The 21302-nt window shown below is 51.4% G+C and overlaps 3 long non-coding RNA genes across 3 annotated transcripts in view; 2 read left to right on the top strand and 1 right to left on the bottom strand.

Annotated features, from left to right (window-relative positions):
• Positions 1 to 21302, bottom strand: part of LOC121233141 — a 44437-nt gene that overhangs the window by 3471 nt on the left and 19664 nt on the right. Inside the window, exons 6-7 of the long non-coding RNA XR_005931937.1 lie at positions 10213 to 10268; positions 7886 to 7926 (exon numbers count right to left, since the gene is read on the bottom strand). This is a non-coding gene — a long non-coding RNA (uncharacterized LOC121233141). The remainder of the gene's footprint in view (positions 1 to 7885; positions 7927 to 10212; positions 10269 to 21302) is intronic.
• LOC115338413 lies at positions 5945 to 7748 on the top strand. The gene is made up of 3 exons (XR_003922396.2): positions 5945 to 6007; positions 6428 to 6851; positions 7622 to 7748. It is a non-coding gene; the product is annotated as an uncharacterized LOC115338413 (long non-coding RNA).
• The window catches only part of LOC115338415, a 17070-nt gene continuing 5117 nt past the window's right edge, over positions 9350 to 21302 (top strand). The window contains exons 1-2 of the long non-coding RNA XR_003922398.2: positions 9350 to 9456; positions 21174 to 21175. This is a non-coding gene — a long non-coding RNA (uncharacterized LOC115338415). The remainder of the gene's footprint in view (positions 9457 to 21173; positions 21176 to 21302) is intronic.

Genomic DNA, 21302 nt, shown 5'->3' with positions numbered 1-21302 from the left:
TGTTGGGACGGGGTTGTGTTTAATATCAAGTAACTTGTGGTTTGCTCGTTAAGCGTTTACCTTCTGGTTTTGCAGGTGGCTGTGTGCTGTGCCCACACCAATATTTGAAATGGGATGAGCGTTTGAGGTGAGCTGTAGCTTTAGGGAGGGGAGCGTGGGGGCTGGTGACTTCTCGCGAGCCCTATGCAATTTTGTGTGTTGGCTGTCTCTAGGTACTATGAAGATGATGGCTGCAGGTGTGACTCTGGCAATCAGCAGGTAAGCATAACACTGTGGTTGGTGTGATTAGCGGGGGGTTGGGTAATAGTTTGTGTTACTGATGGGTTACTTACTACTCTGCCTCTACTGATTTTGTTGCTTGTGGGTTGTTTTGGTTTTTTGTTGTCTTCAACTGCAGATGATGAAGAGGACCTGGCGACTGCTGGACCTCCCAGCTTAGCCCATGTGCATTTTTTGCGGAGGAGGTGTAGCTCGTGGCCTTGGGCCTCGTGAAGTTAATGGGGTGTGAGGGAGCCCGGGCTGTGTGGAGACCTGGGAGGAAGGGACAGAGCTTGGGAAGTTGTAGGTGGGAGGGGGTTTTAAAAGTTGACGGTAGGATGGTGCAGGGCTGTCAGATAAGTCCTGTTGTTGGGCAGATTAATAGGGAGGGGTTTGTTTTCAGCACGAGACCAGCGTGTGCGGGGCAGGGCAAGTTCCAGCCTGTGTCTGTGTGTTCGTTGGGGATTTGTGTAGTTCGTCTTGTGTGTCGTTACATCTTCCTGGCTCTCAACGCCATCGTCAGTCTTTGCGCTCAGGGGAGCGCGACATGTGCTTCGGGCACTGTCCCTAGGGTCTGAAGCCCTTAGTTCATCGGCACCTTGCCAATCGGGTGCCTCTCTATGTGCTCGGAGCGCTAAAGCGTTGGACGGTTTCAGAGGTTCCCGCTGGTTCTCTTTTGCGGCGCTCTTGGGCCGGGGTGTTTGGACAGCTCTGCTCTCTAGCCATGTGATGCGCCCTTGGATGGGAGTTATTCCGGGCCTCTTGATTTCCTAGGTCTTGAATGAACAGGCTTATTATCGATCCATCATTTGGTTTTGACAGTACCATCTTGTAAGGGGCCATTACTTTTGCCTCTTTTCTTTGGGGCGGTGGTAGAGCTCCCTCGCTTGGTGGTTTTGACGACTGTAGGTCATCTTGCCAATGTCACCTCCCGTTACCAGGAGTCATTCTTCTGCTGAGAGTTTTCTTCTCTTTGAATCACCCTGTTGTAGTGTTCTTTGTCTAGCGTGTGTTGTGCACGGGTGTGTTTGGCTTGGTAGCTGCATCTGTCGGGATGTATGGTCAGGGTAGGTGGGGATGGACAGCGATAGAGTCTGTGGGTGAAATGTTATTGCCTTAATTCTTTAGGCAAGGGTTGTTACAGTTATCTGGCCTGTCTATTAGCACGTCGGTGAGGCTCTGTGGACAGCCATCGATAGTGTTTTACGGAGACAATTGAGTGTGTGGATGGACTGTTGAGGTGGTAATGAAGCTATTTGAGTCTCTAAGGTGTAAGTTCTTGCCACTGATGGGCCTAAAGTTGGCCACCTTTCTTTTCTTTTTCTAAGATGGCCAGGCTGTAGTGGACTCCAGATGGTATTCCTAGAGGAATCGAGACCTCTGGAATTGTTAGCTCTTGCTCTGCATCTTGGTGACTCTTTCAATATGTTTTTTCAAAGAGGGACAAGTTGTGTGCCACACGGCAACGGAGGAGGGGAGCAGAGCAGACGTAAAAGTGGGTGTGAGAGGTGGATCAAGTGAAAAGAATGTGGTCCGTGGGTATATGACTAGTTTATAGGGTTTTTTTTCTTTATTTTGAGGTACGAAAGCAAGAGCGAAGCGGGCCATCGGTACTGAGGTGACTCGACAAGGGGTTGAGTGTGACACTTAGGGGTTAAAGGAACGTTCCTTTGGAAGTGTTGTATGTGCTAGTTGGAATAGCTAAATCTTGTCATTGTGTTTTTATTGCAGGAGAGGCACCGCAAGCCTCGGAGGGGTGAAAGTCGAGGCGTGATGAGGCGATGTGAGAAGGTGAGGTTGAGTGTTTTGGACGGGCTTGGTGTTTAATACAACGTACTGTTGGGGTTGCTCCTGTAAGCGTTTACCTTCTTGTGTTGCAGGTGCCTGTGGCGGACCATATTTGAAAATGGGATGAGCGTTTGGAGGTGAGCTGTAGTTAGGGAGGAGGAGCGTGGGGCTAAGTGACCTATCGGCGAGCTGCTAATGCTACATTTTGGTGTTCTGTTCTTAGGTATCCATGAGAGATGATGCGTGCGAGTTGACTACTGGCATGAGCAGGTAAGAGAAACACTGTGGTGTGGTGTGATTAGCGGGGGGGGTTTTTTTTTTTGGGTAGTATTGGTGTTAGCTGATGGGTACTTTACTGCTCTCTATCGATTTTGTGGTATTTTTTTTCGTTTTGTCTTCACTGCAGATATGAAGAGGACACTGGCGACTGCTCGGATCATCCAGTTAGAAGCCCATGTGATTTTTGGAGGATGATGGACTCGCCTTGGCATCTGAAAGGAGTTGAGGGGACCGGACCTGGGGTGAGACGGCTGGAGGGAGGGACAGAGCTGGAACTTGAGGGAGGGTTGTTTAAAGTTAGTGTAGGTGGAGAGGGTGTCTCAATGGAGCAGTCTGTTTGGGCAGATGTACGGGAGACGGGTTTGTTTCAGCATGAGACCAGCGTGGGTGCGGGAAGGGCAGTTCCGCCTGTGGTCTGTGTGTGTGTAGTTTGTTCTACTCCATTTGTGCCTAACATTTCCTTGGCGTCTCAAGCCAACCGTCAGTCTTTGCGTCAGGGAGCGCGACATTCGCTTTGGCAACTGTCCCTAGGGTCCTTGACTGCCCTAGTCACTGGCACCGTTGCCAATCAGGGTGCCTCTCTGTAGCGCTCGGACTGATAAGCGTGGGTTCGGTGCCGGAAGGTTCCCCTGGTTTTTTTGCGGCCTATTCCGGGCTGCTTGTCAGTCTATGCTCTCTAGCTGTGTGTTGCCTTGGATGGGCGTTCTACGCGCATCTTGATGTTCCTAGGTACTTCAGAACAGGACTCTTATGCACTCATCTTCTTGGTTTTGATCCATCGCTGATAGCGCTGTACTTTGCCTCTTCTCTTTTGGGTCTGTCCAGAGCCTCCTCGTGGTTTCGTGAATTTTGACTGCTAAGTATATTGCCGATGGCACACTCCCGTCCTGGGTGTATTCTTCCTGCCGACGAGTTTTCTCTTCTCTTTGATTCACCTTGTTGGGTAGTGTTCTGTGTTTGTGTGTGTTTGTGTGCATGGTGTGTTTGCTTGGAGCTGCTCTGCCCGGGGATGTATATTCGGGGTAGGTGGAACACGATAAAGATGTCTGTGGGTTGCAATGTTGATATGTCCTAGATTGTTAGCATTGAGGTTCCATAATGTTTGAGTTATTGCATGTGGTAGTGAGGGATTGCAGTGGTTGTGAGGTAGAATATAGTAAGGAGGCAGTGTATGGTGGCAATGGTGATCATAGTATTCATGTGGACACTTGTTTGTGTAAAGATTCTAGAAATGGTTAATGCATTGAGGTTTTTGTTTTGTGGAGTAGTTGGGAAGGCAGAGTTTGGACTGTGGAGGATTTTTTTATGCCAAGGTCGTGTCTATTCAACTGTTTTGTGTGGTTGGTTTTGCGTGTGATCAATGGGTCACGAGCGAATTGAAGGAACCTGTGGTTTGGGCTATGTGGCCTGCTATGGAGGTTGGCTGTGAAACATGGCCGCTGCTTAGAAGCTAAGTATCTGGTTGAAAAAGCTACGCCATGGGGCATCTGGTGTGTGTTGACGCTTGCTGTAACTGGAGGGCAGTGGTGGGGAGCTTGGAAGGAGGTTGGGCTTGGGGCCGGGGGTTTGGCAGCAGGGTTCTTTCTGAGGTCCCGTGTGCTGGGGGTAAAGGGCGGTGGCCCCATTGTTGCCTTTTGGTGTGGGATTGTAGTTGAGAGTGAGGCCTAGCGTGGTGTGATGTGAACTCATGGTGTGTTTTTAATGTGTGTACCCTTGTAGGTGTTTTATGATTTTACAACATCCAACCTCAATAGACACTAAAAAGCTAGAGTGTTTTTGTTAGGAATTGAAAAAAATAAAATACAATAGAATACAAAAACCTCCGCCGGGGATTTTTTTTTTTTTTTTTCCCCTGGCTGGGTTTTTTTGTTTTCCCCTGTCCCCAGCCTCTCTGTGAGCGATGTTCCATTCCATGTTCAGACAAGGGGAAGGCTTGGGGGCCGGGTGTTTTTGGCAAGGCCGGGGGATTTTTTTTTCAAGGCTTGACCTTGAATAGTGTTTCCTGTGGAGCGCTCCCCTGGAATGTGGTACATTGCCAGTCATTGCAGGACTTATACGCTGGTTTGGGGCGGATAGTAGTTGGAGACGTTGAGGGAGTTTTGTGGGGTGAAGGGTGGGGTGAGTTGGACTAGATGGCCAGCGTTATTAGGGCAGGGTTGTGAAGTTGTGTAGTGTAACCTATATTTTTGCATGGTGGGTTTTGTAAAATAGTGGGGTGCTCTTTGTAGTTTGGTGATCTATGATGTCTTTCATTTTATTTTTGAGCCTAGTGGTGAAGTGGGGACGTCTGTCAAGATGAGTGGAGGTCACTTGTTTTTGTTTGCTTGGAAAGGGATTGTGGAGCTACCATCACTTGGGGAGGAAAACTTCTGGATGTGCAGCGAGGGATTAATGGCAGTGATGAATGTTGAAAAAGAGTGATAGGGTGGAAAATGCTCTGTAAAGGTGAAAATGCTCTGTAAGCTTTGTATTAAATGGCATGTGACAGCAAATAAAAGCAATAGATATGGGGTGTCTCTGGGTGTAATTAAGAAAAAAAAATAATTTTACTGGTATGGTAGGAGCCATTCGTATTGCAATTTTTGAAGTGCTATTGTTAAACTGTCATTGTAAACTTTTTTAAGGTTGCTATTGTGAATCTTTAAGTTGTTTGGTGAACTGTGAAGTGCTTATGAAACTGTAAGGTTTGCTTTTGGGGGGGGGTGAACGGTAAGTGTGAAACTGTAGGTTGCTTTGGTGAAACTGTAATTGTTGAACTTAAGGTGGCTTGGTGAAGCGTATTGTGAAACTGTAAGGTTGCTTTGTGAAAATGTATTGTGAAACTGTAAGGTTGCTTTGGTGAACGGTGACGGTTTTCTACTGTGAAACGGTAAGGTTGCTTTGTAAAACCACCTCACCTTCTCACACTGCTCATCAGCCTGCGACTTCACCCCTCCGAGGCTGCGTGCTCCGCCTGCAAAAAACAAATGACAAGGGATGCTTCCAACTTAGCCAACAATACGACACTTCCAAAGGAAACGTTCCTTTAACCCAGTAGTCACGACTCACCTTGCCCGAGTCACCTCCAGTACCGATGGCCCGCTTCGCTACTTGCTTCGTACCTTCAAAATAAAAAAAAAAAAAGAACCCTATAAACTAGTCATAGAGCCACCGGCCACATCTTCCCTCTGACTCCACTCTCACACCCACCTTCTTACGCTGCTCTGCTCCCCTCCTCCGTTGCTCTGTGGCACACAACTTGTCCCTCTTTGAAAAAAAACATATTGAACGAGTCACCAAGATGCAGAGCAAGAGCTTAACAATTCCAGAGGTCTCGATTCCATCTAGGAAGACCATCTGGAGTCCAACTACAGCCTGCCATCTTAGAAAAAGAAAAGAAAGGGGCCAAACTTTAGGCCCATCACAGTGCAAGACTTAACACCTTAGAGACTCAAATAGCTTCATTACCCCTCAACAGCCCATGCCACACAGCTCCAATTGTCTCCGTAAAACACTATCAATGTGGCTGTCCACAGAGCCCACCGATGGCTACTAGAGCCCAGATAACTGTACAACCCTTGCCTAAAGAATTAAGGCAAATCAACATTTCACCCACAGACTCTTATCGCTGTTCCACCTACCCCTGACCATACATCCCCGGACAGAGCAGCTCCAAGCCAAACACACCCGTGCACAAACACACGTGACACAGAACACTACCAACAGGGTGATTCAAAGAGAGAGAAAACTCTCAGCAAGAAGAATGACTCCTGGACGGGAGGTGCCATCTGGCAAGATGACCTACAGCGTCCAAAACCACCAAGCGAGGAGGCTCTACAACAGCCCCAAAGAAGAAGAGGCAAAAGTAATGGCCCCTTACAAGATGGTACTGTCAAAACCAAGATGATGGATGCGTAAGAAGCCTGTCATCAAGACCTAGGAACATCAAGATGCCGGGAAGAACTCCCAGTCCAAGGCAACACATGGCTAGAGAGCAGAGCTGCCAAAGCAGCCCGGAAGAGCGCCGCAAAAGAGAACCAGCGGGAACCTTCTGACACCGATCCACGCTTTAGCGCTCCGAGCACAAGAGAGGCACCCGATTGGCACGGTGCCGATGACTAAGGGCATTCAAGACCCTAGGGACAGTGCCCGAAGCACATGTCGCGCTCCCTGAGCGCAAAGACTGACGATGGCGTTGAGAGCCAAGGAAGATGTAAGGCACAGAAGACAGACTACACAAACTACACACCACCACAGACACAGGCTGGAACTGCCCTGCCCGGCACACGCTGGTCTCGTGCTGAAAAGCAACCCGCTCCCTTCATCTGCCCAAACAGGACTTCTCCTGGACAGCCCTGCCCTCCTACTCTAACTTTAAAACCCCTCCCTACAATTCCCAGCTCTGTCCCTTCCTCCCAGCGTCTCCCCAGCCCGGGTCCCTCAACTTAACTTTCAGAGGGCCAAGGCTACGAGTCCATCCTCCGCAAAAATCACATGGGCTAACTGGGATGATCCAGCAGTCGCCAGGTTCCTCTTCATCATCTGCAGTTGTCACGGTCCACTCGGTGGACTCGTGATGGTTCGTTTGCTACGATCTCGAAAGTGCAAAATTAAGGTGACCAACACCAAAGGGGATAGCAGTAATCACACAGTATAACTTTATTGTATTGCCTGTGAAGAGGCACGCGATAGTTAGAGATGGGTGAGAGAAAGGAGAAAAGTAAAGTTAAGTTTAGAGAGAGGAGAAAAAAGAGGTTATAGCTACCACCGCTGATCTCAAGACGTCCTAACGGTCCCGGGTCCAGCTAATGCTGCGTTGTCGATCGTCGTGGTCCTTGGTGGGGAAGCTTCAAATTCCCATTGTTCAGAAGTCATCTTTTATGCTTAGTAACACACCTTGCTCCACCTCTGCCTCAGGAGTCTCCGCCCTTCTCAGAATACAATTATCATATCTCCGCCCTTCTCGAGCAAGGCTATCACGCAGGCGCAGGGTCGGTGTCCGAGGCGTGGCAAGTCTTGGAGGCGGGTAGCCTTCGACCAGGAGGTGTGTTTTGGTATTATAATGAAGCAAAGTTCGTCTAGAGTTCATGATTTCTTCATCGATGTTATGGCAACAGGTGCAATCCATCCTTTTTGACAGTAGCTATGCGGTTATCTCTAGCGGCTCTAGCCAGGTACCTTCCAGGAGCCTTGTACCGCACATTCTGTCCTTGGGATTGGCCGCTGCGCTCCAAACAGGCCGTTGTCAGGTAATGTACTGTTCATGTTCCTGATGACAATGTTGAGACAATGCTGATTTTCTGACCGACTCTTACAGCAGTGAAGACAAAAAAAACCAAAAAAAACCCACCAGCAACAAAATCAGTAGAGGCAGTAAGTAACCCATCAGCTAACACCAACTACTTACCCAACCCCCCGCTTAATCACACACACCACAGTGTTATGCTTACCTGCTCATTCCAGAGTCACACCCTGCAGCCATCATCTCTCATAGTACCTAGAGACAGCAACACACAAAATTAGCATAGCGCTCGCGAGAAGTCACCAGCCCCACGCTCCTCCTCCCTAAGCCACAGCTCACCTCAAATGCTCATCCCATTCCAAAGGTGGCCCGCACAGCGCCTGCAAAACAAAAGGTAAATGCTTAACCGGGCAACCACATAATACTTTGATATCAAACACCAACCTGGCCCACAACCACCTCACCTTCTCAGACTGCTCATCGGCCTGCAGCTTCATCCCTCCGAGGCTGTGTGCGCCACCTGCAAAAACCAAAGCAGAAGATATGTGCTGAGAGGTTGCTTGAAACCTCAGCCTGCCCGGACTGATTCCCAACTTACTCTTCTTTACCATGGCCACTCGACCACCCTACTCAGTCATCAAGAGCTTGCCACATCAAGGCATGCGTACCGCCTGCAAAAAACAAATGACAAGGGATGCTTCCAACTTTGCCAACAATACAACACTTCCAAAGGAAACGTTCCTTTAACCCAGTAGTCACGACTCACCTTGCCCGAGTCACCTCCAGTACCGATGGCCCGCTTCGCTCCTTGCTTCGTACCTTCAAAAAAAAAAAAAAAAAAGAACCCTATAAACTAGTCATAGAGCCACCGGCCACATCTTCCCTCTGACTCCACTCTCACACCCACCTTCTTACGCTGCTCCCCTCCCCTCCTCCGTCGCTCTGTGGCACGCAACTTATCCCTCTGCATCTTAAAAAAAACATATTGAATGAGTCACCAAGATGCAGAGCAAGAGCTTAACAATTCCAGAGGTCTCGATTCCATCTAGGAAGACCATCTGGAGTCCAACTACAGCCTGCCATCTTAGAAAAAAGAAAACAAAAAAACAAAACAAAAAAAGACCAACTTTAAGGCCATCACATGCAAGACTTAACACCTTAGAGACTCAAATTGCTTCATTACCCCTCAACAGCCCATGCCACACAGCTCCAATCATCTCTGTAAAACACTATCATGTGGCTGGTCCACTGAGCCCACTGATGGCTACATAATCTCATATGACTTGACAACCCTTGCGTAAACAATTAAGTCAAATCAACATTTCACCCATAGACTCTTATTGCTATTCAACCTACCCCTCACTCTACATCCCTGGGCAGAGCAGCTCCAAGCCAAACACACCCCATGCACACACAACACACAACACAGAACAGTACCAACAAGGTTGACTCAAAGAAGAAAACTCGGCAAGAATGACTCCCGGACAGGAGGTGCCATCCGGCAAGATGACCTACAGCGTGCAAAACCACCAAGCGAGGAGGGGCTCTACGACAGCCCCAAAGAAGAAGAGGCAAAAGTAACGGCCCCTTACAAGATGGTACTGTCAAAACCAAGATGATGGATGCGTAAGAAAGCCTGTCATCAAGACCTAGGAACTATCAAGATGCAGGGAAGAACGCCCAGTCCAAGGCAACACACGGCTACAGAGGGGAGCTGCCAAAGCAGCCCGGAAGAAGAGCGCCGCAAAAGAGAACCAGCGGGAAACTTTCTGGCACCGATCCACGCTTCAGAGGTTCGAGCACAAGAAGAGAGGCACCCGATTGGCACGGTGCCGATGACTAAGGGCATTCAAGACCCTAGGGATGGCGCCCAAAGCACATGTCGCGCTCCCTGAGCGCAAAGACTGATGGTGGCTTTGAGACCCAAGGAAGATGTAAGGCACAGAAGACAGACTACACAAACTACACACCACCACAGACACAAGCTGGAACTGCCCTGCCCGGCACACGTTGGTCTCATGCGGAAAAGCAACCCGCCTCCTTCACCTGCCCAAACAGGACTTCTCCTGGACAGCCCTGCCCTCCTACTCTAACTTAAAACCCCTCCCTGCAATTCCCAGCTGTGTCCCTCCCCTCCCAGCCTCTCCCAAACCCAGGTTCCCTCAACTTAACTTTCAGAGGGCCAGGGCTACGAATCCATCCTCCACAATAAATACACATGGGCTAACTGGGGATGATCAGCAGTCGCCAGGTTCCTCTTAATCATCTGCAGTGAAAGACAAAAAAAAAACCAAACAAACAAAAAAAACCCCAAACAAAACAGAAGAGGCAGGAGTAGACCCATGACCAACACCAACTACTTTCCCAACCCCCCGCTCTAATCCACACACACCACAGTGTTTACACTTACCTGCTCATTCCAGAGTCACACCCTGCAGCCATCATCTCTCATGGTACCTAAGACAGCAAGACACCAAAATTAGCATAGCAGTCATGAGAAGTCACCGACCCCACGCTCCTCCTCCCTAAGCCACAGCTCACCTCAAAATGCTCATCCCATTCCAAAGGTGGCCCCGCACAGCACCTGCAAAATCAAAGATAATGCTTAACCAAGCAACCGTGAAGTATTTGATATTCAACACCAACCCAGCCAACAACCACCTCACCTTCTCAAACTCCTCATTGGCCTGCGGCATGGCTCCTCTGAGGCTGCGTGCACCACCTGCAAAAACCAGAGCAGAAGGTGCATGCTGAGACACGGCCTGAAACCTCCGCCTGCCCGACCGATTCCCAACTTGCTCTCCTTTACCTTGGTCGCTCAACCACCCTGCTCAGTCATCAAGAGCTTGCCACATCAAGGCATGCGTACCGCCTGGAAAAAAAAACAAATGACAAGGGATGCTTCCAACTTTGCCAACAATATGACACCTCCAAAGGAACAGTTCCTTTAAACCCAGTAGTCACGACTCACCTTGCCCGAGTCACCTCCAGTACCGAGGACCCGCTTCGCTCCTTGCTTCGTACCTTCAAAATAAAAAAAAAAAAGAGAACCCTGTAAGCTAGTCATAGAGCCACCGGCCACATCTTCCCTCTGACTCCACTCACAGACCCACCTTCTTATGGTGCTCCGCTCCCCTCCTCCGTTGCTCTACGGCACGCATCTTGTCCCTCCGCATCTGAAAAAGACATATTGAACAAATCACCTGCATGCAGAGCAAGAACTTAACAATTCCAGAGGTCTTGATTCCATCTAGGAAGACCACCTAGAGTCCAACTACAGCCTGCCATTAAAAAGAAGAGGGGCCAAACTTTAAGCCCATCACATGCAAGCCTCAACACCTTAGAGACTCAAATCTGCTTCATCACCCCTCAACAGCCCATGCCACACGGCTCAAATCATCTCCCTAAAACACTATCAGCACAGCTGTCCACACAGCCCAACTATGGCTACTGGATCCCCGATGACTGTACAACCCTTGCCCAAATGATTAAGTGATATCAAGATTTCACCCGTAGACTCCTATTGCTGTTCCACCTACCCCTGACTCTACGTCCCCTGGCAGAGCAGCTCCAAGCCAAACACACCTGTGCACACAACACACACAACACAGAACGCTACCAACAAGGTGATTCCAAGAGAGAAAACTCTCGGCAAGAAGAATGACTCCCAGACAGCAGTCACCATCCAGCAAGATGACCTAGAGTGTCTGAAGCAATGAGGCAAGGAGGCTCTACAACAGCCCCAAAGAGGACTTGTCAAAAGTCAAGGCTTGTTATAAGATGGCACTGTCAAAACCAAGACAACGGATGCTTAACAAGCCTGTCCTCAAGACCTAGGAACATCAAGATGCAGGGAAGAAGTCCCAGTCAAAGAAGACACAAGGCTAGAGAGCAGAGCCCCCAAAGCGGCCTGGAAGAACATCTCAAAAGAGATGGGCCAGAAACAATGCTGACACCGATCCACGCTTTAGAGGTCTGAACGCAAGAAAAGAAGCACCTGATTGGTACCATGCCAACAAGTACGGGCATTCAAGACCCTAGGAACACTGCCCAAAGCACATGCCACGGCTCCCTGAGCGCACAGAGCGGCAAGTACATCGAGACCTGAGGAAGGTCTAAGATGCAGAAGACAGACTACACAAAACTACACATCACCACAGACAGAAGCTGGAACTGCCCTGCCTGGCACACGCTGGTCTCATGCTGAAAAGCAACCCGCTCCCTTCGCCTGCCCAAAGGGCACTGCTCCTGGACAGCCCTCTCTCCTACATTAACTTTAAAACCCCTCCCAGCAATTCCCAACTTTGTGCCTCCCTCCCAGCCTCTCCACAGGCCTGGTCCCTCAACTTAACTTTCAGAGGGCCGAGGGTCCGAATCCATCCTCAACAAAACCCACACAAGGTAAACCAGGATGGTCCTCCAGGCAACACATACCTCTTCATCATCTGCAGTAAGAAAACCCCAAACAACAGAACCAGAGAAAAGAGTAAGCATCACATTGGACAATGCCAGTTACTTGCTCAAGTCCCCACTTAATCGCACACACCACAGTGTTACACTTACCCACGCATTCCAGAGTCACACCCTGCGGCCATCATCGCTCATCGTACCTAACATACACCAAATTAGCATGGCACTCATGAGAAGTCACCGGCCTCATGCTCCTCCTCCCTAAGCCACAGCTCACCTCAAACGCTCATCCAATTCCAAAGGTAGCCCACACAGCACCTGCAAAAGAAAAAGGTCAATGTTTAACTAACCAGCCACTTAGCTATTCAACACCTACCCAGCCAACAACCACCTCACCTTCTCAGACTGCTCATCAGCCTGCAGCTTCGCCCCTCCGAGGCTGCGTGTGCCACCTGCAAAAACCAAAGCAGAAGACGCATGCTGAGACACCGCCCTGAAACCTCAGCCCGCCCACACCGATTCCCAGGTCCCACTCCTTTACCTCAGCCACTCACATGCCCTGCCTCTGCCATCGAACAGCTTGCCACATCAAAGCCTGTGTACCACCTGCAAAACACAAGTGACAAGGGATGCTTCCAACTCTGCTAACAATACAACACCTCCAAAGAAATGATTGCTTCAACCCATTACTCACGGCTCACCTTGCCCAAGTCACCTCCGGTGCTGATAGCCCACGTCGTTCCTTGCTTCACACCTTCAGAATAAAAGAAAAAAAGAACCCCTATGAGCTAGTCATAGAGCCACCGGCCGCATCTTCCCTCCGACTCCACTCACAGACCCACCTCCTTACGGCACTCTGCTCCCCTCCTCCGTCGCTCTGGGGCACGCATCTTGTCTCTCCGCATCTGAAAAAAAAAAACACATTGAACGAGTCAGCCTGGATGCAGAGCAAGAGCTTAACAACTCCAGAGATCTTGATTCCATCTAGGAATACCAGTACTCCAGCTACAGCCAGCCATTTAAAACAACAAAACAAAAAAAACCAGGGCCAAACTTTAAGCCCATCACATGCAAGCCTCAACACCTTAGAGACTGATATCTGCTTCACCACCCCTCAACAGCCCATGCCGCATGGCTACAATCATTTCTGTAAAAAACTCTCAACGTTGCTGTCCACACAGCCCACCAATGCCTACTCGATCCCAGATGACTGTACAACCCTTGCCTAAACAATTAAGACAAATCAACATTTCACCCATAGACTCTTATCGCTGTTCCAACTACCCCTGACTCTACATCCCCGGGCAGAGCAGCTCCAAGCCAAACACACCCGTGCACAGACCAACATAACACAGAACACTACAGACAAGGTGACTCAAAGTGAGAGAAAACTCTCAGCAAGAAGAATGACTCCCGGACGGGAGGTGCTATCCGGCAAGACGACCTATAGTGTCCAAAATACTGAGGGAAGGAGGCTGTATGGCAGACCCCAAGGAGTCTAACGTAACAGCCTGTTACAAGACAGCACCGTCAAAACCAAGATGATGGATGTGCAAGAAGCCTGTCATCAAGACCTACGAACATCAAGATGCGGGGAAGAACTCCCGGTCCGAGAAAATGGATGGCTAGAGAGCAGAGCTGCCGACACAGCCCGGAAGAATGCCGCAAGAGAGGACCGACTGGAATCTGCCGAAACCGATCCCTGCTTTAGAGCTGCAAACGCGAGAAGCACTCCATTGGCAGTGTGCCGATGAGTAAGGGCATTCGAGACCCTAGGGATGGCGCCTAAAGCGCATGCCATGCTCCCCTCGCGCAAAGCGCAATAAGGACATTGAGACCCGAGGAAGGTCTAAGGCACAGAAGACAGACTACACAAACTGTGCACCACCACAGACAGAGGCTGGAACTGCCCTGCCCACGCTGGTCTCGCGCTGAAAAGCGACCCGCTCCCTTCGCCTGCCCAAAGGGGACTGCTCCTGGACAGCCCTCTCTCCTGCGCTAACTTTAAAACCCCTCCCTGCAATTCCCAGCTTTGTCCCTTCCTCCCAGCCTCTCCCCAGCCCTGGTCCCTCAACGTAGCTTTCAGAGGGCCGTGGGTCTGAATCTATCCTCCACAAAAACCACGTGGGCTAACTGGGATGTTCCTCAAGATGACACATTGGTCTTCAACATCTGCAATGAAAAAAACAAATCAGAAAAAGGAGTAAGCATCCTGCCGGCCAACGCCAACTACTTCCCCAACTCCCCCGCTCCTCACAAGGGCCACCGCATTACGCTTACACGCTCATTGCGGAGTCGGACCCTGCAGCCGTTGTCACTCATGGTACCTAAGGTACCACGACACACCAAATTCGCATGGCGCTCATGAGAGGGCATCGGCCCCATGCTCCTCCTCGCTAATCCACAGCTCACCTCAAATGCTCATCCCATTCAAAGATAGCCCACACAGCGCCTCCAAAACAGAAGGTAAATGCTTAACCGAGCAGCCCCATAATACTTTGCTATTCAACACTGACCTGGCCAACAACCGCCTCGCCTTCTCGGACCGCTCGCCGGCATGAGGCTTTGCAGGAGACCTTATAGCAGACTTCACAGTACATAAAGGGTACCTATAAGAAACCTGCAGAGGGACTTTTTAGAAGGGTGTACATCAATAGGACAAGGTGGTAAAGGCTTTACTCCTAAAGAGGGTACATTTAGTTTAGGTGTTAGGAAGAAGTTTCTCACTATGGGTGGCGAGGCACTGGAACGGGTTGCCCAGAGAACCTGCGGATCCTCCCTCCCTGGAAGCATTCAAGACCAGGTCAGATGGGGCTTTGAGCAACCTGGTCTCGCAGAAGGTGTCCCTACCCATTGCTGGGGGGGGTTGGAACCAGAGGATCTTTATGGTCCCTTCCAACCCAAACCATTCTACAATTCTATGACATCCAAATCCAACTGCAAAACTCATCTGAGAAAGCCTGGTGAACCCTCCTCCCTTTTCCCACCAGTCCCAAAACTTTAGAAACCCCTTTTCTTCTCCTCAACTGTCAGGAAAGCAACCCCGCTGCTTCCTGACACCTCCTGCCCTCAATTTGCACCCCTCAACCCCCTTCAGTGGCTACTCCTCAGGAGATGCTCTTCTGAGCCACATCCCAAATTCTGGGGGCACCTCCTAACCTACAACTCCCCAGAGACTCTGAGCTCTGCCACATGCCCACAAAATGAAGTTAAGTCCTAAGGTTTGTAATCTACAAGGGGCCTGCCACAAGCTGCAAAGGTTCTAGGGACAACATGGCATTCTGTGGGCAATGAGGAAAGGCAACGAGGGGTCCCAGACCCTGAAAGGCACTGTGCCTCACGGCCCTGATGCTTTCTTCAGAAATGCTAAAACTCCATATACAGATGCATACAAGACGCTCACCCTAACCCCTGCTAAACAATGTCACCATCACTCCTGTTAAGAGAGATATCAGCAGCTTACACAGTATACAGCAGAACTGGTGAAAAAAAACACGGTTCTGTTTTCAATAAAGTTGGGAATTCCAGGAAAACACAATGCATGAAGAATAAAAAAAAACCCAAACAATCTATACTATTAAACCAGTCTCCCACCCCTGAACACTCAAAACAAAATTACTGACCTGAAAAAAAAGAAAGAAAGAAAAAAAAAGCTGCATACACGTGTTACTTTCTACCACACATACTGCTGAACCCTGAAGCTCTTACCTCAGGCAGACACCTCTTCCCAAAGGGCTGAGCCAGCTCAAAAGCTGCCGAAGACTCAAGGAAGAGCTGAGCACCAACACCAGAGAAACCCAAGAGCACAATGAGCTTCCTTAGCAGAGGCTGTGGCTCAAATACCCCGAGCCTCCGCCCACCACCCTTCCCGCAATCACCTGGGAAAGGGGAAGGGCAAACCACCAGAAGTTATAAAGTCAGCTGGAGGAGCAGCAGCACTGTTCTTACCAGCCTTAAACTTACAGCAAGTGAGACCCTGAAGAGAGAAAGCGACCCTTATTGGCATCGATGATACCTGCTCCTGTACTACAGCTACAGCTATTGCGTAGCCAACATGACCAGGTAAGGAGTTAAACTTAATTTTTCTGAGGCATAGCAGAAAAAGATACGTATGTCTCTAAACTAGGTAGGAAACTAGCTCGTTAAATGCAATAACAACAGTAGTTATTAAAATCACATCAATCAGCGGCGAGGCCAGCAGACGCAACGTTAAGATGGCGGCTAAGCACTAGATTGAGGTGGGACTGGGAGGTTCCCGAGGCCCAGGAGCCCCGGGGAAGAGCAGAGGGACCGTGCAGAGCCGGCAGCTCTCGCGAGAGAGAGGGCTGACGCGGCGTGGGCGTTGCCAGGGGCAACCGCGGAGAGATTTAAACTGGCCCTGAGGAGTGCCAGCCACTGAGAGCACGGCAGAAAGGGCGTGGTGTGACAGTTTGCACAGCAGTTTGTGCAGGTAGGGCGCAGCCCCCCCGCCCTTCCCAGCTCGAGAAGGCTACTGAAGCGGTGGGCATTGGCCTCAGAAGGAGACCCCGATATGGCTGTCCACTCGGCTGAAATCCATTGCTAGGAAAAACATGGCGACGCAGACAGAGCTCCCATGTAAATGTGCAGCTGTCCAGGTCTCTGGCTGCAGGGAGTGCCTGAGTCTATCACTGATGACGGAGGGGCAGCGGGGACACCTCTGTGTGAGATGTGACCAGGTAGCTGATCTGCTCAGCCTGGTGGCAGAGCTGAAGGAGGAGGAAGTGGAAAGGTTGAGGAGTATCAGGGAGCGTGAGAGGGAGATAGATTGGTGGACCCACACCCTACCATCCCTGAGGCAGAGGGCAGCGGATGGAGGCTCCGCAAGAAGCGGAGGTTCCCCTGCCCCCTTGCCACCAGGCAGGAGGGGACCTACGAGATGGAGTGGAATGGATACAGGTCCCTGCTCGGGAGGCCTCCCTCACCTTCCCAGTTGCCCCTACGCAACAGGGTATGGGGCTCTGGAACTTGAGGACCAGGTCAATGAAGATCAGGGTGTAGTGAATCCCTATCCAGTGAGTGCCTAGGCTCAGTCGGGCAGCCCCACACATTCTCACAGCCTCTGAAAAAAGAAAAAGGAGGGTTAATTGTTGTAGGCGATTCCCTTCTAAGGGGGACAGAGGGCCCCGATATACAGTCCTGACCCATCCCGAAGGAAAGTCCGCCTGCCTCCCTGGGTCCAGGTAAAAGACTTTACCAGAGAACTCCTGAGTCTGGTTCGGACCTCTGATTATTACCCATTGCTTGGTGTGTGCAGGTTGGCAGTGATGAGATTGCAGGGAGAAATCCAAAGGCAATCAAAAGGGACTTCAGGGCACAGGGGTGATTAGTGGAAGGAGCACAAGTAGAGTTTTCCTCAATCCCTTAGTAGCAGGGAAATATACTGAAAGGAACAAGAAAACATACCTGGTTAATATGTGGCTCAGAGGCTAGTGCCATCAGTGGCATTTTAGGGTTATTTGATCAGTGGAGAGGTTTACACAGGCACCGGGATTGTTAGCAACAGATGATATCCAAGCTATCTCAAAAGGGGTAAAAGAATCCTCGCTGGTGAAACGGTGTGACTCATAGAGACCCTGCTGGGAGAAAGAGCCGGATGTTTGCCTTTTGGGAAAGAAGCTCTAACGAGGCCGAGCGCCATGAGAAGTTCCGTCTCGGGGAAACCACAGATCCCCAGTGCTGTTGTGCCTGCAGATAGGGCGCCAAGGGAAGCAAGAGCTTTCAGGGCCTGGCCCGTCCTTGTGGGAGCAGGAGTCGGACGTTTGCCTTTTCGGAAAGAGGCTCTGCCGAGTCCGAGCGCCATGAGATGTTGCGTCTCTGGGAAAGCACAGATGCCCAGTGTTGTTGTGCCTGTAGATAGGCTCCCAAGGGAAAGGTGAAGAGCAGCAACAGCTTTCAGGGCTGGGCCTTCCTTCTGGGAGCAGGAGGCGGACTTTGCCTTTCCGGAAAGAGGCTCTGCTGAGGACGAGCGCCATGAGATGTTCTGTCTCTGGGAAGCACTGACTGCCAGTGCTGTTGTGCCTGTAGATAGGGGCGCCAAGGGAAGGTGAAGAGCAGCAACAGCTTTCAGGGCCTGGACCTTCCTTGTGGGAGCAGGAGGCGGAACGTTTGCCTTGCGGAAAGAGCTCTGCGGAGGACGAGTGCCATGAGGTGTTAGCGTCTCTGGGAAAGCACAGATCCCCAGTGCTGTTGTGCCTCTAGATAGGGGGCCAAGGGAAGGTGAAGAGCAGCAACAGCTTTCAGGGCTGGGCCCTTCCTTGTGGGAGCAGGAGCCGGACGTTTGCCTTTCCAGAAGAGGACTCTGCCGAGACGAGCGCCATGAGATGTTCCGTCTCTGGGAAAGCACAGATCCCCAGTGCTGTTGTGCCTGTAGATAGGGCGCCAAGGGAAGGTGGAAGGTCCGCAACAGCTTTCAGGGTTGGGCCCTTCCTTGTGGGAGCAGGAGGCGGACGTCTGCCTTTCCGGAAAGAGGCTCTGCCGAGTCCCTAGGGCCATGAGATGGTTTGCGTCTCTGGGAAAGCACTGATCCCCACTGCTGTTGTGCCAGTAGATAGGGGGACAAGGGAAGGTGAAGAAGCAGCAACAGCTTCCAGGGCCTGGGACCTTCCTGTGGGAGCAAGGAGCCGGACAGTGTGCCTTTCCTCCGTGAAAGAGGCTCTTCCGAGTGAGCGAGCGCCATGAGATGTTGCGTCTCTGGGAAAACACTGATTGCACGTTGTTGGTGTGCCTGTAGATAGGTGGCCAAGGGAAGGTGAAGAGCAGCCAACAGCTTTCAGGCCTGGACCTTCCTTGTGGTGAGCAGGAGCCGGAACGTTTGCTTCCTTTCCCGGAAAAGAAGGCTCTGCCGAGGGACCGAGCGCCATGAGATGTCTGGTCTCTGGGAAAGCACAGATCCCCAGTGCTGTTGTGCCTGTAGATAGGGCGCCAAGGGAAGGTGAAGAGGAACAGCTTTCAGGGCTGGGCCCTTCCGTGTCGGAACAGGAGCCGGACGTTTGCCTTTCCGGAAAGAGGCTCTGCCGAGTCCGAGCGCCATGAGAAGTTGCGTCTCTGGGAAAGCACAGATCCCCAGTGTTGTTGTGCCTGTAGATAGGGCGCCAAGGGAAGGTGAAGAGCAGCAACAGCTTTCAGGGCCTGGGACCTTCCTTGTGGGAGCAGGAGCCGGACGTTGGCCTTTCCGGAAAGAGGCTCTGCCGATGACGAGCGCCATGAGATGTTCCGTCTCTGGGAAAGCACTGATCCCCAGTGTTGTTGTGCCTGTAGATAGGGCGGCCAAGGGAAGGTGAAGAGCAGCAACAGCTTTCAGGGCCTGGACCTTCCTTGTGGGAGCAGGAGCGGACCTTTTGCCTTTGCGGAAAGAGGCTCTGCGAGGACGAGCGCCATGAGATGTTCTGTCTCTGGGAAAGCACTGATCCCCGGTGTTGTTGTGCCTGTAGATAGGGCGCCAAGGGAAGGTGAAGAGCAGCAACAGCTTTCAGGGCCTGACCTTCCTTGTGGGAGCAGGAGCGGACGTTTGCCTTTGCGGAAAGAGGCTCTGCCGAGGACGAGCGCCACGAGATGTTCTGTCTCTGGGGAAAACACTGACCGACACCAGTGTTGTTGTGCCTGTAGATAGGGCGCCAAGGGAAGGTGAAGAGCAGCAACAGCTTTCAGGGCCTGGACCTTCCTTGTGGGAGCAGAGGAGCGGCACGTTTGCCTTTGCGGAAAGAGGCTCTGCCGAGGACGAGCGCCATGAGATGTTCTGTGCTCTGGGAAGCACTGATCCGCCAGTGTTGTTGTGCCTGTAGATAGGGGCACCAGGGAAGGTGAAGAGCAGCAACAGCTTTCAGGGCCTGGCCCTTCCTTGTGGGAGCAGGATCCGGACGTTTGCCTTTGCGGAAAGAGGCTCTGCCGAGGACGAGCGCCATGAGATGTTCTGTCTCTGGGAAAGCACTGATCCCCAGTGGTGTTGTGCCTGTAGATAGGGCGCCAAGGGAAGGTGAAGAGCAGCAACAGCTTTCAGGGCCTGGACCTTCCTTGTGGGAGCAGGAGCCGGACGTTTGCCTTTCCGGAAAGAGGCTCTGCCGAGGACGAGCGCCATGAGATGTTCTGTCTCTGGGAAAGCACTGACTGCCAGTGTTGTTGTGCCTGTAGATAGGGCGCCAAGGGAAGGTGAAGAGCAGCAACAGCTTTCAGGGCCTGGACCTTCCTTGTGGGAGCAGGAGCCGGACGTTTGCCTTTCCGGAAAGAGGCTCTGCCGAGGACGAGCGCCATGAGATGTTCTGTCTCTGGGAAAGCACTGATCCCCAGTGTGTTGTGCCTGTAGATAGGGCGCCAAGGGAAGGTGAAGAGGAACAGCTTTCAGGGCCTGGACCTTCCTTGTGGGAGCAGGAGCGGACGTTTGCCTTTCCGGAAAGAGGCTCTGCCGAGGACGAGCGCCATGAGATGTTCCGTCTCTGGGAAAGCACTGATCCAGTGTTGTTGTGCCTGTAGATAGGGCGCCAAGGGAAGGTGAAGAGCAGCAACAGCTTTCAGGGCCTTCCTTTGGGAGCAGAGGCCTTTGCGGCTCTGCCGAGGACGAGCGCCATGAGATGTTCCGTCTCTGGGAAAGCACGATCCCCAGTGTTGTTGTGCCTGTAGATAGGGCGCCAAGGGAAGGTGAAGAGCAGCAACAGCTTTCAGGGCCTGGACCTTCCTTGTGGGAGCAGGAGCCGGACGTTTGCCTTTCCGGAAAGAGGCTCTGCCGAGGACGAGCGCCATGAGATGTTCTGTCTCTGGGAAAGCACTGATCCCCAGTGTTGTGTGCCTGTAGATAGGGCGCCAAGGGAAGGTGAAGAGGAACAGCTTTCAGGGCTGGGCCCTTCCATGTCGGAACAGGAGCCGGACGTTTGCCTTTCCGGAAAGAGGCTCTGCCGAGTCGAGCGCCATGAGATTGCTCTCTGGGAAAGCACTGATCCCAGTGTTGTTGTGCCTGTAGATAGGGCGCCAAGGGAAGGTGAAGAGCAGCAACAGCTTTCAGGGCCTGGACCTTCCTTGTGGGAGCAGGAGGCGGACGTTTGCCTTTGCGGAAAGAGGCTCTGCCGAGGACGAGCGCCATGAGATGTTCCGTCTCTGGGAAAGCACTGATCCCCAGTGTTGTTGTGCCTGTAGATAGGGCCAAGGGAAGGTGAAGAGCAGCAACAGCTTTCAGGGCCTGGCCCTTCCTTGTGGGAGCTGGAGCTAGACGTTTGCCTTTTCTGAAACAGGCTCTGCCGAGGCCGAACGACATGAGATGTTCTGTCTCTGGGAAAGCACTGACCCAGTGTTGTTGTGCCTGTAGATAGGGCGCCAAGGGAAGGTGAAGAGCAGCAAC

This window comes from Aquila chrysaetos, unplaced genomic scaffold (genome assembly GCF_900496995.4).
Source record: "Aquila chrysaetos chrysaetos unplaced genomic scaffold, bAquChr1.4, whole genome shotgun sequence".
NCBI lineage: Eukaryota > Metazoa > Chordata > Aves > Accipitriformes > Accipitridae > Aquila > Aquila chrysaetos.
This window is presented reverse-complemented; position numbering and strand designations above follow the sequence as displayed.